A 15,413-nucleotide genomic window follows, 5' to 3' on the forward strand; every position below is an offset into this window, starting at 1 on the left:
AGGTGATGCGTTTATAGGCTCATGTGTTTTGTACAGTCTGTAAGAGTAAGGTAACGTAACCACTATGGTGGACACAGAGGTCTCTTTCCATCTGCATGGCCTCTGTTCCACCGTGTGGTAAGTGGTGCTGGATCACGTAGGGCATTCTCACTTGTTTTGTTTTCTCCTTTAAGGGGGCCACCCAAACTGCATACATTTTAGGCCCCCGGGAAACTTGCATCTGTTCCTACATGTGGGAACAGAACCCAGTTCACAGGTGCGTTATGAGGATTAAATAGTAAATGCATGTCAGAGAGCAAGGCCACCGGCCATGGTCAGTGTTCTACGCAAGGTGAAAATCATGTTGTCTTGCTTAATTTGTTTTTCCATGCAAAAGGATGCTAGGTCCGGGGCAGAGAGGCTGTGCCATAATTTTCATGGACTCTAGAAAAGTCTGAGTCTCTTTAGTTATTAAGGATTAAGCATTCTTACTTTGTTTACCTTAGGTGCAAAGGCAGCAATATTAATTTATATTTAAACACTTGAGTCTATTTTTTTTTCTTCTGACTTGAAAACAAGTCAAAACACCTTTGTTGGCTCCTAAAAGTTCTGTAAGCCATAGGTGCGGTATCTAATGAAGAAGACAGAATTCTCCAGTGCGAACAATAGTTTCTCAAGCTGTGGCAAAGAAGGAGGAGAAAGAAACAGCAATATGGTTCAACTTAAATGGGGGAGGGTTCAGTGCACAGCCCGGAAACAGTCATATGGACGGCAGGAGGCACTTAGTGTTCAAACCATGGACTTCAATGTAGTTGGCCACTCAGATAACCTTAGTGGCTTAATTTTGAAAGATAGTATTAAGAATCTATTTTTCACGCAGTGTATTTTCAGGTGTCTTGTTGACCATTTTGGAGTCATGTTATTATCGGGGGATATTTATTTTAGAAAATAGTCTCCATCCTGCCAATTTGCATATTGCTGTAGATTCTAGAGTCTAGAATTTCAGTCAAAGTTCTCTCACAAACTCCTTGGCCTTAGCTCACCAGATAAATCACATCTGAAAACAAACAAGCGGCTCCCTATGGAAGGTGTGTCTGCACAGCCGTGTTACTGCGTGCCAGTGGCTCTGTCTGGCACATTTCTGAACTTCGCAAAATTAATTGTGCTAAAGAGAACACCATCAAACGCGTCCGGCACAGAGCGTAAACATCTTCAAACCACGACTCTGCGCCATAAAACACTCCTACCAATTTCATTTGGTGCATTACTCTGGAGGAACACCGAGGCCAAGTGAAACTGCGGAAACGGGAACAATGCACGGAGGAAAAATCTCACCCCATTAAGGGATCCGTTTCTTCTCTGCACAAATAAGCCCACCACGCCTCGGAGGCACGACTAGATGGCTCCAGGATGTTCTCAGATGCCCCCGCAGGCCCTCAGGAGCTGAGAGGTCCCCTCACCAAGAAGGTAGGGGAACTGAGTGGCAGCACCACGGCCTTGGAGCAGTTTAGGTAATTCACAACATCAGAAAGAAAAAAAAAATCTAAGCAAACAGGCGTGCCTAACGCAGAAATCGGAATCCGTGTGCCTTTTCAGAGCGACCAGAGTTTCCTCCTCCATGTAAGGCTTGCAAAGAGCAGTGACAGCGGTTTGGGAGCTGCGCTGCTTCCCGCAGGGCCGCCTGGGTTCCGCTGGCCTTTCCAGAAGCTTTACACCGGCAGGGCCGCCGCGCTCTAGCCCGCCGCTCCGTGACCTTGCAAGGCTGGCCGCGCGACCCGAGTCTCAGCAGAGGCACCTCCCTGGGCGCCGAGCCCGCGCGCGACCGAGCGCCTCGGACTCACGCGCGGCCTCGCGGGCGCGCCGCCCCGTGCGCGCGGCAGGGCCGCGGGGAGGGCTACGGGGGCGCGCGGGGCGGGGCCTGGGCGGGGCCTGGGTGCTGCGCCCCCCGCCAAGCTTCTTGCAGGCGCCGCCTCCGGGCGCGCAGTCCGCGCCTGAGCGTCTCGGCTGTGGCCGGGGCCGTTATCGTCGCCTGGCGCTGCGGTGGCTCTCGGGGTTGTGAGAAGGCAGCGGTGGCCCGTCGTCGGTGGCCGCTAGAGCCGGCCTGCAAGGGGACAGCGGCGCCAGGACGGCGGCTGCTGCTGGACTGCTTCTTCCCGACTGCAGTCCGGTGCTGCAGGGTCCCGGCTGCCCCGGGCGGCGGCCGACTGGGATGGCAAGATAGCGGCGCGGGAGCGGCCGGTGAGTGCGGGGGCGCGGCGCGGCAGCCCGGAGCGCGTGCGGGGGGGCGCGTCCCCGGCTCTGGGGCAGCGCCGCTCGGGCTCGCGCGGTCCGCGCCAGCCGAGGGTCAACCCTACAGTCCGCGCCCACGCGGGCTGCACCGCGCGAAACTTGTGCGGCGCGGAGGCAGTGAGTTCCAAGGCCAGAGGTTACCAGGGGGATGGGCAGGACCTTTAATTTCCCTTTCGGAGCTGCGACCTGCCAGATGGTTTCTTGTCCCTAAACCTCAGAGCTTCAGAAAAGTAGTTCCTCGTCCTTTCTGTTTTGATGGTGCATTTGACTGACCTGTCTGCATTTCTAAGTGCTTATGTCCAAAGGCGCTAAACTTACTAAACTCCAAGTTAAAGTGTAAGGCGAGCAAGTTAGGCTTCGTGATGGATGGCTTTCCTGATGTGTTGTCTAAAGCACAAAGCTGGGATCGTGAATCCAGACGCACAGAAAACTGCACAGCAAGTGTTGTGAACTTAACACGGGAGCTCGAGTAATGTGATTCTGGCCCCCACCTTCAGCTGCCAAAACACACGAGGAGTCTTTCATTTACGCTAGGGTTATCTTTGCGACCCTCTTTGTATGTGTGTTTAATGCAGTCAGATACTAATAGGACACGTGCGTGCGCTGTTAATTGACTGACAGTTTTATGGGAAGACATTCTTTACATTTACTTTGTGTTTCTTTAAAGAACTTTTTTTCAGCAGAGCTTTCCAGTTTAAACTTTGCCATCCAATGTCCTCGCTTGCATATTTAATTCAGCAAATAATATTTGCTTAGAATCAGGAGTTCAAAAGTGGTGCCTAAATTATATTATTTAAAGCACCCTCCCAATGAAAAACTAAAGCATTTGTTTACTGCAATTGATGCTGTCCCCTCCCCTCACAGGATTATCTTGACACAGATCTGAAGTCATCCTCCACTAGGAGCAGAGGTTCCTAGGGTAAGCCTGGTATAGGGAAGCAAATCTCAGGATAGCCTGTACTTTTAAAAACACTGGGCTGTATTCTTTGTTTCTTTCCCTGACTTTTCTGTCTTACAGCAAGGTGGAGACTGTTCCCATGGGAAGGCATCCTTGAAGAACCAACCTTAAGCTCGGTTTCAATACGAACACTGTATCTATCAAGGAGGCCAGAGCAGCTGTTTGCTCTGCCAGAGTTGAACCGAGGTGTATTTGCTTTGTAATAGGTGAGATCACGAGCGGCTCTGCTCCAATTAGAGGAGACTTGGCGTCTCCCTCCGGGAGATGAGAATCAGGGACTGTGCTGTGAAAACCAAATGAAAATTTCCCGAGATTTAAAAACGTCTGCTACTGAAGACTCACTTTGGAGGACAGTGCTAGGAACAGGGTAACCGATCGGGTGAGGATGTCACCATGTTAATTTGTGGGACGCCTCTTCACGTTAGAGACAATTCAGTAGCTAGAGTTCAGAGTAAAGGGCACATCTCCCACCACAGCCCTAAGGCATCCAGCTTACTGGCTCCTGTCTCTCTCGAATGTAGCCTGATGCTTGGTAAACGCCTTGCTCTTTTTTGTCTTCCTACTGACTGGGATACTTTTGTGCCCTGTTCTGTACCAGCTTCTCCTCTCCACAAAGTCCTAAGTCTCTCGTCCCCCAAGGGAGCTGCTTCCCTCTCTCTCCGACCCACCCTCCGAGAACTCCATTAAGGATGAACCATACTTTACTTAAGCTTCTCTCTCTCTCTCTCTCTCTCTCTCTCTATATATATATATATATATATATATATATATATATATATATATATATATATATACATATATATGTACATATATATGTATATATATATATATATATATTCTTGCTGTGAGGTTATCGTAAAGCACTTTTTTTGAGGCTTTTAGGTGGATTTCAGTCGTTCCCAGGGCCCACAGACAGCAGTAACTTGGGTCTTCACATCTCAGGGAAGTGGAGACTGCCCTGCCCAGTGCACATTCTTCCCTCCCAGGACTCCAAAGTGACCCGTGGGGATTTGTGGCATCTCTGCTGTGAAATGAGGCCTAAAGTGACCCTCCTAATGACAACAGAAAATAACAATTGTGCAGTTATAAGAATAATCTACCAGGCCCCCTGTGGAGCCTTTAATCCCATCACTCCCGAGGCAGGGGCAGGTGCGAGGCAGGGGCAGGTGCGTCTCTGTGAGTTCTACGCTAGCCTAGGCTACGCCCTGAGTTCCAAGCCAAGGCTATATTATGGGACCCTGTCTTTAAAAAAAAATCTTAATCGTTTAAATGTTTTTGAATATAGACAGGATGGGTATTTTGTGTTTCAGAAGATTTGCTTGTCATTAGGATAAAGTCTGCTTTCTGTGGTTGGTCACCACTGGCTTGTACTTCAATGCGAATAAATTGCTTTCACACCTTTATAGTTAGGGAAAGGATTGCTGCCAACTCTTAGGGGAAAGATGCTTTTAAAAATATTTGTCCTTGGCATCTCTTACAGTGATTTTGGAAGCAGAATAAATCGTAGAGGTTAGGTGGTGCAGATGCGAGCATTTGAGCATGCTGCATTATGTAGCCTGATGTGGTCTATGTGGAGGCTCCTCTTCTCCTCATCCTCCTCTTCCTCTTTTTCCTCCTTCTATAAGCTGTAAGGAACCTTTTAAACATCTAATTAAAACCCAATCCATGCTTAGCATTTAGAGTATTGTATTTTTTTTCCCTTTGTTACATGGGACCTAACATTGTGGTGTCCGTACAAAAGTGTTAACACTGTCCATATTTGTTCTTCAGAAAGAGGTGTTTATCAGTCTTTTTATTCCGGTCAATTTTCGGGAACCTGAGATCCAGCTGATACAGGACACAGACAGGCTGTCATGAGTTCCCATCTGAATTGTGGAGATGGATAAAAAAAGTGAGGAAGAGGTGAAGAAAGATGGTATCGGGTTAAGGACCAGGAAACAACTAACCTGTGTGGCTCAGGTAGAGAGGCAGGCGTGTTTTAGTCAGAGAAGGGCGTGGCCGAGCTAGAGAGGGGCGCGGCTAAGGAAGAGGGGCGTGGCTGGGGTGGGGCGTGGCTGAGCTAGAGAGGCTGTAGCTAACTAAGGTAGAGCGCCACCTCAGAGAAGCTTCTCTAGGGTAGACTGCGGAGCACTGACTTTGGGAAGAAACAGCCTGTGATTCTAGAGAACCAGAAAGTGTAGCTCAGGTAGAAGGCACTTCAGGCGTCAACACCCAGGCAGGGCCACCACTGTGCTATGCCGATGCTGAGGAAAGGGGGAGGCTGCGGGCATGTGCTTGGATTTGGGTGCTACTGTGGAGAAGAACAGAGAGAGGCCTCTGTGCTGGCTCCAGGAGCTCAGGGACAGATCTTGCTGTTTCCTGTTGCAAGCACAGGAGAGGCTCCACCTCTGCCCTGCCTTATTTGTTGAATAGATGAACAAATAAATAAAAACCTTAAGAAATAATCTTGCCTGATTTCTGGTCAGAATTCTTCGGAGTCTTTTTATCTGAATCCTCCACCTTGCCTCTGGCGCTTGCTTGGCCTTACCATGTGTGTTAGAGTTAACACACTCTCAGATTGTTGCCTTAGGTCTCATTCTTCTGCCATGAGATTCAAGTCGGAAGTGCTAAAAACAAACAAAACATTAACACAGCCCCTTTTTAGTAAATCATAGTGATTTCCGAGAGATATTTAGTCCCAATTTTCACTTCTGGTTCCAGTGGAGCAGTCGTTTACATGGGAGTGAATAATTCAGATGCTTTTTTTGTATGTGATGGTTTGGGTCTTTGGGCGTGTGGCTGACCAATGAGTTGTGCCAAACTCAGGTATGTTATTCTCCCAGGAGAAGTGTGTGTGTGCCTGCTCTATTTTAGGAAATAGCAGGAACTGTGGTATTTCCTTTTCCCAACTCCTAATCTGTTTGTTATTCTAAATATATGCTCCTTTATATTAATTGAAAGCTTGGGAAATGGGTCTCATGCCAAGCAAGTGTTACAGCTGTGTAATAAGAGTCTCTTTGCTGATCGACTGTTGGGCTCCTATTAGGAGCTCCTGTACTAGGAGTTCTGTAATCTTGCAGAATGAGAGCTTGATCCCTCCACCCCCCACCCCCACCACCCCTTTCTTTTTAATTTCCTATTCTGACTGGCTGATACCTGATGGTAGTGACTTGCTTCCATGTAAAATAATTGTATCTCCCAACTGGGCATGAAACAGCCTGTGCAGACACTAAGAAAAGAGTGGATTCTTCCACCGCTCCCTGAGTGAGTTGCCTTTTTCCTTTTCACGGTCGGTCTTACTGGTCGGTCTTACTTCCGGCAAGTAGCTGAAGCCAGGGAGCAGTTGTAGGGAGTTTCGAAGCTTAGAAATGCAAGCACTTCCAAGCAGTTGCTTTGCAGTCCTTGTACAGATTGCCGAAAGACAGGAATTCCAGTTGTCTTACATTGTCTTGAGTGATACCGCATGGGTTCCTTTTAGACACATGTGGTGCTGCCGCTGCCCCTGCTGCTGCTGCTGAAGGAGGCTGAAGTAGCAGCCTTGCCACTCAGTGTTGGGAGGCAAGGAGAAATTTCTGGCGTATGTTTTTGTTTTCTAGTGTACTTTTGCATGGTGGGAGGTTTTTCTCTATTTTTCATTCTTTTGGCTTATAAGGCCGAACAAATTGGAATTAGCATGTCTAGAATCAAGCATAATCTTGCTACGTGGTGGTATCTTGAAGGGCCACTAGGAGGCGATATTTCTTTCTGAAGGTCCGTGTGTGCTTGGGTTATGCCTTCATTCCCAAAGCACACTTCTGTAAGAAGTCCCTAGATCCAAGGACAGTCGACATGGTGGTAGCAGGAACATCTGGTGGAAAATAACAAGTGCTGACAGAGGAGAGCTTCCCGCTTCTAATATTAGAAAATGCTAACGGGGCAGATGGGTTGTAATTGTCCTGTGGACAGAAACGTGTGATGAGTTGGTTGAGCCCGTTGGTGGTGATGGTAGGTGGTGGTGAAGGTGAGACTGTGGCCCAGAGTGACATGCTGTGACCCCGGGGCTAGCTAGTCAAGTGCCACTGTGAACATTAGGGCACGATGATAAAATGCCTGCTGTTTCCACACAGCCGGCCTGAGATCCACCTCTATGCCCTTCTTTAGAGCATAAAAGTGAATAAGGTGAGAACATTCGAGAAACTTCTCCAAAGAAACAGTTAAAGTTGGGAGCGTAAGTCATCTGACTGGAACTTTACCCGGTGTTTACTCCTAAAGGTGCCATGATCAGCAGTTTTACTGTAGTTTTTTGTTTGTTTGTTTGTTTGTTTGTTTTAAGGAGTTTTAGGGGAGGACATATGCAAGGTCTAGACAGAGATGAACATGGAAGCTCTTAGGAAAATTCAAACAACGTAGCCACACCGTGGAGCTCGAGAGGCAGAGGACCAGTTCGGTTCACCAGCTCAGCTTCTAGGGTTTAATGTGTAAAGAAACTGAGATCTGAGGAGGTCACCATTTGCTGGTGATGACTGACTGGCATCCTGACGCTCTTGTACTGACGGCTACCTATAGGAGTCTAGAGTAGCGTCTCCCTGAGGGGTTCACCACTGTGGGCTTCCATGTGTCCTCAGCACTGGCCAGTGTTCAGCCCACAGCAGGCACCCCCTAGTTGTTAATAAATAAAAGTTATAAAAGTTATAAAAGTTTTGAGACTGTCCTATTGGCACATTATCTGTGAGAGGGTGTTTATATAATATGATATATATATATAATATATAATTTATATATAATTTCTCATTTACAAAAAAAACCAAACCAGTATGCTACTTTTGAAACCCAAATTCCTAACTCTAGCACTAGCCAACTGGGCAGGTGTGGCTGCCTCGTGTCCCTTACTGACCGTGCAGTGACTTTTCCAGGAGTCACCCTGTGAACCCACTAATACCTGGTATCCTTAACGTTTTATCTTTGCTGTTTGAAAATGTATTTACTTTCAAGATTGAACGGTGCCTTGAATTATTTGCCTTTCTTCTACATGTGTCTTTATCAGTCAGGGATTTCGAAATTTCGAAACCTTACGGCCTCGTTGGAATTTGGGTGCTTGAAATCAAATCTAGCAAGCCCCACAAGCTCTGGAAATTGTCCCTTCGAGATGCCCGGCGGATGTTTGAATTGTGGTAACTTTCCAGGAGAGCAATTTTGTATATTACTCATCAGAAGCCTCAAAAATGTGCCCTGTCCCTTAGTCAGGCATTTCTACCCCTAGGAATTTAAACTAGGGGGTGGGGGACGTGTGTGTAGAAACCAGCGTACAGCTGTGGACTGGCCCCACAGCACCAGTGTGTGGGTCTCCTGACGTGAGACGGGTCCTTCCCACAGGGATGACCAACTTGGTGGGAATTCTACTTAGTGGCATATATGAGAATCAGGAAGGGAGATCAGGGGAAAAAGTTGTCTGCAGATGCTGAGGGCTGCCCCCCTACAATGCACATATTAAAACCACCCCTGCAACTTGACAAAGCCATTCTCGTAACTTTCTAAAGCACCAGTTACACAGTGGAAACCGCTTCGGTGCGCAGTAATAGGAATGGATCATGGTATTCATGAGTAAGGAAGGCAAAGTACTGCAGGGGGATGCCCGCTGGTAGAGGAGGTACACAAAACTTAGCATTTGACAAGCGGGAGGGCCAGGCGGCGTGTGTAGGCTGATCTAAGCTTTGTTTCTGGAGTGTGCATGTGCGTGGACACATGTGTTCAGAACACTGCGTAGGGCGCTGCCAAGATTACACTCTCTAGACACTAGGTGAGATTATTTCTGTGTGGAGTAACAATAGCTCTACTGCTCTTTCAACCCCCGCCCCTCCCCCAATTCCCAATATCTAAAAAGCATGTGGTGCAGGGCAGGGGCTGGGAGGAAGTTCCAGTTCCGTTCCCAGCGGTTGTGTGAACTTGAGTAAGTTCCGTGTCTGTTTCGGTCCCCGTTGAGTGGGGGACGATGCCTGCCTGCTGCTTACCGGCAGAGGTGGTGCCTGCCTGCTGCTTACCGGCAGAGGTGGCTTGCTAGACATACCCGGAGATCGTAGAATGACGGAGACTAAACGTCCTTAAGAGTTTTGTTTTATAAATTATATGGGTCGGGGGAAAAAATTCCAGGGTACCCTGACAGAGCATTGTTTCTTGTCTTTGGGAAATAATTTGAGGTTTTAAAAGAAAAATCATCCATTCATTTGTGCGTGAGCATGCACATGTTGGGTGCATGCCACAGCGCATGCGCGGAGGTCAGAGGCCGACTCTCAGGAGCGTCTTCTCCTTCCATCATTGCGGTTCCAGGGATTGAACTCAGGTGCTCAGGCTTGGTGGCACCTGCCTTTGCCTGCTTAGATGCAAATGCTCATTGTGTGTATGTGTGTTTTTTTTTTTTTTTTCCTCTTTGGAAGTCTTTTTTCCCCTTCTGTTGTTGTCTTGAGTAGTCCAGCAATACATTTTTCAAGGTTAGGTCTGTGTGACTCATTCAGTGGTGGGTGTGTCTGTTTTGCCAAGCACTGGACAGGCCACAGTGCCCCAGGTACAGGTGCCCTTGCCCCTTGAATGACCCCAGGAGCAACCACGGGCACTGCAGAGCCAGGAGGTCACTAAGGTAAGGTAGCAAGCAGCCGATCCTGGCCTCCTGTCCTGTACTTTCAAAAGAAAGCATGCGATGTTACTTTCCAGTGAACACAAACACTGCCATCTGCCTGTTCAACCTGCTGGATGAGCCTCAGCTCCGTTACTTCACCTTGTTGACACTGACGGATGACATCTATTGAAACTTCGGGGACACTCTCTCAGGCTTCTAGGCTGAAAACTGCTATTGCATCTTCTGCGAAGGGCACGCTTCTGCAACGGGGAGGGAGGGCTCGTGCTGTTTTGAAATTTATCTTTTGTAAAGTCTCCGAGCCCTTCCTAATAAATCCAGGATGTGTGGCATTTATGCATCTTTTGAGTGAGAAATTCCAGCATGTATCTTCCCAGGGGACAAGGGCAATGGTGCCTGCACCTGAGAGTATGTGCAGCTGCCTAGCTTTAATGAACTGTGGAGGGACAAGAGACTTCAACGTCGGTAACAGTTGTGGACCGCACACGATCTGTGGATCTGCAGTATACATGTCAGGCTCTATGATAAAAGTGGAGAGTCAGTCCTCACAAAAGGTACCTGCGTGACAAATGCTGACCTTACATTTCATTCCCTCCTAAGGCTAAGTAAAAGAAGACAATGTCATGAATCGTGGACGTTGTGTCCCCCCATGGGAGGTCATAGACATAGGTAGGGGACAGCAGCAAGGTCCACGTTTTATCGTACGTCATGCTCCCATCTATGGCATTGCTTCCCACAGCCCACCGCAGTCCCTGCTCCTATGGTGGACCTAGCATGCTTCTTTCTCCTGGGGTGCGGGCTGCTTTCCAGAATTTCTCCTGGTGAGAGGCGAGGCGTGTGCGATGGTGCATAGACGGCAGCTGCACTGTGCTGGCACGAAGACGCAGACTGTTGGCCAAGTATAGGATGGAGCAACGCTGTCCTCAAGGCCAGGATCAATGAAATCACAGAGGACTCTGTTCTGGAACTTTCCAGCTCAGAGCGGGCAAAGCCACGCGTGCTGTCAGTGTGTGGCAAAGGCTGTATTGTTGGGGTCGATACTTGTGAGAGGTCCTTAGGTCACTGTCTTGTGGGGCAGTGGTTCCCCTTTACTCTTCTGCTTCCCGATGTGATGTGAGTTGGTTTGCCCCTCCACATGCCCCCCACCATAGTGTTTTGCCTCATTGTACACATATAGCAAAGGGTCCTATGGACACAGACCTTTAAAACGGTGGCAGTAAACCAACGTCATGCGTTGGTTTCCTTTGATGTTTTGTGACTGACAGAAAGTTAACACAGGAACCTGTAAGGAAAGATGGACTCTGGAAAACTCCAGAGCAGCACAGCTGATTGTCGGCCCGAGGATTTGGGGCCAATATTTACAGGGTGTCTGGATGCAGGGTTCGTTTTTAAATATCAAGAGGCAAGGTCATGAAGGACTAGCATTAAACTATAGGATTTCCTCATCTATATTTTCCCACATCCCATAATGTGGGTCATGTTGGACATTCAGTTTCCTCCCCCCCATTTAGTAACACGGCCTCCAGTAACGTTCCCTGTAGTTAGCTCCTGGTTTTGCCAGGGAAGGGTGTGGTGCTGGCATTGACTGAGTTCAGGTGAGGACCCTCTACTCTAATCATCACTGAGGTGTTGATGGATGGGGAAGCTCCCATCCTCCAACTGGAAATCAGAAAGATTGGGATATCATGATCCCTTCTGAGCACACACCTAAAATGACTGGCAGACTCGCGAATCTCACCTCTCAAAAGTTCCATTTTCTAATACTACCAGCCCCAAGACCTTGGCAGCCAGTCACAGCCGACCCCTGGGGGATGTTAGCCCTCAAACCACAGCTTCTGGTGACTTTCCTAAGCCAGAAATTAAAGACGTTGGTATAGTTTTTATCATTTTGTTCCAACCAAGTAGTCAGAAAAATACTTGTTCGTTTTATTAGATGCCATTTCTTTACTGGGATTTTTTTTTTTAATTCTGCATCTACATCTGTACATTTTTAGAATTTGAACTATCTTTAGATACAATAGATACAGTATTAATTCCAGTGCTTGGGTATCAGGAAGGTAGATTAGTGCGGCTCTGAGTTTGGTTTGCATAGTGAGTTCTAGGGTAGTCAGGGCTGTATAGTGAGACTCTGTCTCGATATAGATAAATAAATAAATAAATAAATAAATAAATAAGGGAACTATCTTTTAAAATTACATGGGTAAAATACTTTATACAATTTGAGAAAGCTTGGAGACTAATCCTTTTAAAGTTTTAGTCTCAACCTTTAGAGGTAACTGCATATGGTATGATATTATATATGATAGATTAATTTCTGGGCATAATCAGACCTTTGTACTGGCCAGTTTTATGTCAACTTGACACAAGCTAGGGTTATCAGAGAGGCAGGTGCCTCAGTTGAGAAAACACCTCTGTAAGATCCAGCTGTAAGGCAACTTAATCAGTAACCAATGGGGGACGGCCCAGCCCATTTGTGGGCGGTGCCACCTGGACCGTGTGGTTCTGGGTTCTATAAGAGAGCAAGCTGAGCAAGTCAGCCACCAGTAGCAAGCCAGCAAGCAGCACTCCTCCATGGCCTCTGCATCAGCTCCTGCTTCCAGGATCGTTCCCTGGGTGAGTTTTGATGATGATCTGTTGTATGGAACAGTGAGTGAAATTAACTCCTTCTTCCCAGGTTGCTTTTGGTCATGGCATTTCATCACAGCAATAGTGACCTTCACTATGGTAGGTATATATTTAGTATACCATGCCTCTGGGTATTTTAAGCTGTGGTTGGAACATACACAGTTACATGGCTCTTGTAATATGACTTAAAAATGTAACTTGAGTTAATCATCCTCCATGATTCACAGTTATGCATAACGTTTCTTTTATAAAGTCATTGTGTTGGGCGTACCTCCTCCATACCTGCTGGGGGCTATGGCACTGAGGAGGAGGGGTGGGTCTTACCCCGGAAGCTTTCCTGCCTCTTAGGGAGCAGCAGGCAGTAAACAAGAATTGCATGTCCAGATCTCAGTGAGTGCTCTAAGGATAGGAAGCTGGGTGCGGTAGTGTAGAGCGAGGAGGGGAGGTGCCAGGGCTTCTGGGAGGTCAGTAGGGGACACTCCTTCTTTCCCTGGGTGATGGGAGAGGACTCCCTGAGCAAGTAAGTTCTAACCCAAAACCCAAATGGCACATAGGACTGGAGGAGAGGTCAGGGAAGGATGCTCCTGAGGGGGTCCAGACCTGGTGAATAGGAGGAACAGAAGGACCCCATGGTGGCTGAAAGGAGAGTGAGATGTTGGAAGGGGAATGGGATTGCTCAGGAACATGGGAGAGAAAGTAGAGGGTGTTTATAAGAATTGACCCCACTTTTACGTGCACAGTGACAGGGTCTGACGGATATTTTTGGATGGTGACTGTGTCTGCCCTGTGGAAAGTGTGTGGGGAGCAAGGATGGAGGCAAGAGGATGCTTCGCTGACTAATAGCTGTGCAGGCGAGAGGTGGCCAACTGGGGCTAGCAGCAGGGATAGTGGGCAGTGTCTCCTTTGAGAGCTGAGGAAGCTGTAGCCGCCAGACATGCAGAGGAGGCGAAGGCTGCCGTGCAGGAAGGGCTGAATCAAGGTCTGCCCTCGGAGATTTGCTGCCTCTGCTTTGGGGGGAGGCTGAGACGGGATCCTCGTTGGTTGAACTGTGCTCACTAAGGTGATCCTCCTGTTCTGCCCTCCCGGATACCGAGGGTAGAGGCATGAAGCACCATACCTGGCTTACGGTTTCTGGGAGCCATTTTTGGGACGTGTCTGTACTGTTTTCGATAGACCGAAGATTAAGGAAGAATAAGTCAGGGGGGCTGTGAATCAAGAATCTGTTTTGCGTGTGAGCTGAAAATGTCTGAGACGTGCAAGAAACAAATTGTGCTTACATCTGGAGACAGAACTGGTGGGAGCTATATAAAACGTTTGGTGGGGAGGGACCAGAATCAGTTTTAAATGAATGTAGGTTTTACTTAAATTAGCATTAAGTTCTTAAATTTTTAAGAGTGAAGCAAGAGATGGACCAGAATGCTTATGGAGGTCGGACCTTCAGTGGGCCTTAGTGACAGTCACTCTGGTCTTCACTGAACATCTTCTTTGCAGTCTTGTCTAGTATCTCTTGCAGAACAGTTTCTAGAAGTATGTGGGGCTTGTTGTGGTTGTGTTTTGTTCTGTTTTGTTTTGAGACAAGGTCTGTTTACACAGTCCTGGATATCCGAGAACTAGGATATTGGCCTCCTCAAACTCACAAATATTCTCTTGCCTCTTTGCCTCTTTACTGCTCTGACTAAAGCACGTCTGGTGCTGACTGAGCAGACGGCGAATGCTCAATAAATGCTTATCAGATTTTTGAGGTTGGTCTGTCATTGTCACCACCACCACCATCATCACCATCAACACCACCACCATCATCATCACCACCATCAACATCAAATAAAATTACATCATAACATGACTCAGACCTTGGAGTCATGCTCAGAAGCTTTGTTCTGGCTTTGTCCTTTACAGGTCACGAGACTCTGGGCAAGTCACTCAGCTCCTTTGTTTCCTCATTGGTGTCATATGAAGGGCACCCAGCCCCTCATTGCCCCCAAGCACTGCGATGGCACCAGAGATGGTCATACAGTCACCCAGTGACTGTTGGCCTCATTCTTTCTTTTTTTTTTTTTCTTTTTTTTTTTTTTTGGTTCTTTTTTTTTTTTTTTTTCGGAGCTGGGGACCGAACCCAGGGCCTTGCGCTTCCTAGGTAAGCGCTCTACCACTGAGCTAAATCCCCAGCCCCGGCCTCATTCTTTCTAACCCTAGCTAAACCATCATGGAACTGTATCTCACACCACGCTCACCACTCCCTGTCCATCGATGTTTTCGCGTTTGAACTGTGTGTCTTTACCGCTGTTGAAGGCAGCCATCTTGCTTTGGTAGCTTTTTAATTTTTGTTTGTCCCCCTCCGTGTTTTTGCCTATTAAAGCTGTCATATTTGTTGCATGGCCTTTTCCTTAAGGGGAAAATGATTGTATCCACCTTGCTGAGCAAGATAGTTCCGTGAGCTATTTCTGCCTTCCAATAGTATGCCTTAAAGGGATGGGCACACGGGAGTCAGATTTGGAGGGTATGAGCTGGGATCTGTTGCACAAGTTGACATTTGTTAGAGACAGGAAAAAAGGAGAAGATTTGGGAGAATAAGAAAAGGATATCGTGGGTGGAGCAATGGCAGAGCCCTGCACATTTACTGGACTTGAGCCACAGGCCGTGGAGGAAGGGGTAGAACAAACATGGGGTTCAGGGGTGCAGCTGGCAGGAAATGGCAAAGAACTTGTGCCTTGTTCAGATTGGGACTCCCGCAGGCCAGGGAGAGCCATGAACGATTTTAGCATAGTATGGCTGACCTCCAGCCCTGGGGAATTGGCTGGGATCATTGTGGTAAGTGAGGACTGAGAAGGACTCAGCCATCCTGACTTTATCTCCCCTGTACCACTGCGGCCTCAAAGGAGAGAGGGACTATGATGTCCCTGTGTGCTCACTTTACCATGTCCTTTATATAAAGCCTCTCGGGGCTGGAGCATGGAGAAGCATTTGGCGTGTGACTGG

General features: G+C 47.8%; 1 protein-coding gene across 5 annotated transcripts in view; it reads left to right on the forward strand.

Moving 5' to 3' along the window:
* The first annotated feature begins 754 nt into the window (after positions 1-754).
* Positions 755-15,413, forward strand: part of Lifr (LIF receptor subunit alpha) — a 68,571-nt gene continuing 53,912 nt past the window's right edge. Inside the window, exons 1-2 of one of the 5 annotated variants that reach the window (XM_063282627.1) lie at positions 1,941-2,217; positions 3,287-3,432. The gene's annotated coding sequence lies outside the window, so the exon portion shown is untranslated. 5 annotated transcript variants of the gene reach the window in all.

Source organism: Rattus norvegicus, chromosome 2, assembly GCF_036323735.1.
Source record: "Rattus norvegicus strain BN/NHsdMcwi chromosome 2, GRCr8, whole genome shotgun sequence".
NCBI classification, from domain to species: Eukaryota; Metazoa; Chordata; class Mammalia; order Rodentia; family Muridae; genus Rattus; species Rattus norvegicus.